This window comes from Narcine bancroftii, chromosome 7 (assembly GCF_036971445.1).
Source record: "Narcine bancroftii isolate sNarBan1 chromosome 7, sNarBan1.hap1, whole genome shotgun sequence".
In the NCBI taxonomy this organism is placed as follows: Eukaryota; Metazoa; Chordata; class Chondrichthyes; order Torpediniformes; family Narcinidae; genus Narcine; species Narcine bancroftii.
In genome coordinates this window covers 16,888,404-16,892,201 of record NC_091475.1, presented here as the reverse complement: position 1 = coordinate 16,892,201, position 3,798 = coordinate 16,888,404, and positions in this window count along the sequence as shown.

The window sequence follows — 3,798 nt, the reverse complement described above, 5'->3', positions numbered from 1 at the left end:
TCTATTAATAATGAAACTAAAACGTTACCAGAATCAGGGATTGTTTTCACACCATTCATTCTCAAAGTCGACTTACATTTGTCCTTGGCTGAAAAAAGCGAGTTTAATTTGCTTTGGGTTTTTTTCCCTGATGAAATTGTTGCAGTAACGTATGGATTTGTGCCCAGATACACACTAATTTCCCACTGTGATTCTCATGCGCTACTTATTCCCATTGGCATTTTTATCAAATCGCTTGAGTTCGCAAGATCACGAGGTATAGAAACAGAAGTAGCTCCATCAGTCCGTCGAGTCTACTCCGCCATTCTAATCAGGAGCTGCTCCATCCACTCACTCACCCCCACTTCCAGGCTTTCTGCCTGTAACCCATTTTGCCTTGACAAATAAAATACCTGTCTATTTCTGGCTTAAAGACAACCAATGGCCTAGTTTCCACAGCCACCTGTGGCGACAAGTTCCACAGACTCACAACCCTCTGACTCAAGAAATTTCTCCATGTCTCTATTTGAAATTGATGCCCTGTTATCCTGAAGTTATGCTCTCTTGTCCAAGAATCCTTTATCATCCTTGGGAAACATCCTTCTCTGACCAGACCTTTCAGCATTCAAAATGCATCTATAAGGTCCCCCCTCATCCTTTTGTACTCAGCGAGTACAGGCGAAGACCTGACAATCATTCCTCATGTGCTCACCCTTTCACTCCTAGTATCATTATGGTAAATCTTCTCTGAACCCTCTCCAATGCCAGCACATCTTTCCTCAAATTCGGCACCTGAAACTGTACACAGTACTCCAAATGAGGTCTCACCAGTGCTTTGTAGTCTCAATACTACATCACTGCACTTACATGATATTCATCTAGAAACGAATGGCAACATTGCATTTGGCTTCTTCACCACCAACTCACCTTCAGGTTGTCCTTCCTGAGGAATTCATTTTATTTTATTTGGGAATTAATTGTTATAATCTTGCATCGTGTTGCAGCTGTCTCTGAAAGATCACAGGCAGTTAGTATTGTTAATAAATGGCATTCATAAAGCATGGTCTCTTCATGCTTTGCTGAGCATTGCTGTCTGGGTTGTCAGTCAGTACTTGCAAGGGCTTGAGCCAGGACTGGATTTCACAGCAAACAAACGTTTAATCTGGAAGTGCAACATGCACAAAAAAATGTTTATTAAATCAGTAAAGAGAGGTCTCAGAGCACCTTCGTACATTGTGGTGTGCTACAGTTCAGTTTAGTCCAGATTCATGCAGTAGCAGAATGCAGGGCTTGCGTAGTAATGGTCAAGTCGGCGTTTGCCGGATAAAATAACCTCAATGAAAATCAACAGCATATTGCCACTGCATGTTAGATGTTCACATGCAGGTGATCTCTCATGAAAATGAAAAATCAAGAAAAAAACCTAGAAAGTAAAATGAAGGGTCGTGGAAATGAAATGTGAACTGTTCCTTATCCTTGTCCAGCACTTTTGCTGTTATCTTGTCTCACCTGGAATAACATGTGCAGGTTTCTATTCCTTATTTGTAAATGAATGTACTGACATACCGTCGAGGTTCAGGAGTTGTTCTCCGAGATGTTAAAGGGGAACAATGGGGCAGGTAGTTTGGAGTTTAGAATCAGGAGATGCTGCCTTGTTGAAATTTCCAAGATTCTGAGGAAGCTTGATGGGGTTGGATACTGAAAGAACACAGTATATCGAACATTGACCATGATGGGAAAGAACAGGCACTTCAGACCAGATTTTATTTTCCAGATTTCAGATTTATTGTCAGAGTTCATTCAAATGAACCATGAGATTCTTTTTTCCTGTGGGCAAGGCAGAATTACCACTTATGGGTAGTTCAAAAAAGAAACTCTACTGAATGTACACATGTAAACAAATAAAGAAATGTAAACAAACTGACTGTGCAATACCAAGAGGGAAAAAAACCAATAAAGTGCAGAAGTAAGAGTTCTTAAATGAGTCCCTGATTGAGTTTATTGTTGAGGAGTTTGACAGTGGAGGGGGAGCAGCTGTTGCTGAACCTGGTGGTGTGAGTCTTGTAGCACCTTTACCTCTTTCCTGATGGTAGCAGCGAGAACAGAGTGTGCGGGATGAATTGAATCCTTGAAGATTGCTGCGGGTCTCTTTTGCTTGTGTTCCCTGTACATCTTCTTGATGGAGGGGTTGTGAGGGTTGGGGTGATTTGCCTGTTTCCGCTACCCTTTGTAGGGCTTTACGCTAAGGAATATTGGTTCCCCCATACCAGGCCGTGATGCAGCCAGTCAGCACACTTCCCTCCAAACATCTACCAAAATTTGCCAGATTTTCCGATGTCATACCAAATGTCACCAAACTCCTGAGGAAGTCGAGGTGCTGACGTGCCTTCTTCATGCTGCCATTTGTGTGTAGGGTCCAGGAAAGATCCTCCGAGATAGTGACTCCTAAAAACTTAAATCTGGTCACCCTCTCCTTCAGCCCACGATGTTGTGCCAACCTATGCAGACCTATTCCACAACATGCAAATGTGCCTTTCCTTCCTTATCTACCTATTACCTCCTGCCTTTGGGACTGGGCTCCACCCTCTGCCCCTCTCCCCCACCATTTTGTTTGGACACCTGCCAACACTGTGCTCATACCTTGATGAAGGGTTCAAGCCGGAAACTTTGCTACACGAAATACACTGTTCGGCCAGCTGAATTTCTCCAGCACTGTGTTTTACAATGTCTGCAGACGTTTACTCTACCACAATCTAATCCTTCCCTACCTCACATCCAACCCTCTATTTTTCTTACTTTCATGTGCTTATCTTGGAGTATTTTTAATGTTCCTGTTATACCACCACCCTTGGCAATTCATTCCAGGCACCCAGAAGTCTGAATAAAAATCTACCTCTGGCATCTCCCCTAAAAATCCACCCACTCATCTTAAACAGATATACCACGATATTCGCTATTTTCAGGCAAAAAGGTGCTGCCTATCCACCCTATCCAAGCCCATTTTATATACCTATATTGAGTCATCTCCCTTTGCTGCTAAAGGCAAAAGTCCGAGCTCTGTGAAAGGATGTTCCCATTATGAGGACTCTAGAAAGAGAGAGTATGGTTTCAGAATATGTGTTTCACCCATTTAATATGGGAACAAGATAGAATTGAGACCAGAGACCTGTCGAGCCTGAGTCGATGAATGTATTCAAGATAAATTTCAGACTCAAGAACTGAGTACAACCGACATGAAGGTTGTAGGGTACCACTAGTAACCACCAAGACGAGGCTGAGGGAACGATAGGCTTTAATACATAAAAGAACCTTGCTGGCCTAGATAGGAAATGATAATAATATAGGAAGGGAAGGAAGAGAGAGGTGGATCAACTTTTATGGCCCAGGACCATGGAGGAGGAGTCATGGGGTATAAGTCATCAGTGGGCGGGCCAGCTCCATGTATAGAGTAGCCAACCGTAACTATATACAATGGAGGTAACCAAACACTAGAAAGGGGATAGCGAGTGAAACACAAAAGTCTGATAGTAGTTAAAAACACAAAAATGCTGGAGGAACTCAGCAGATCGTGCAGTTTCCAGAGGAGGGAAAGAGATATAGTATAACCGACATTTGGGGTCTGAGCCTTTCTTCAAGCTATGAGCAAAAGGCAGGCAGGCACCTGAATTAAAAGGTGATGGAGAAAGGAAGAATAGGCAGGGAGAGAGAGGACAGACCAACAGATAAAAGGTGTTAATTGGATATGGTTGGGACACGGATGAAAAGAAAAGTGAGAATTGACTGGTGGGGTGGGGAGGTTATTTGGGGGTTCTGTGGAAG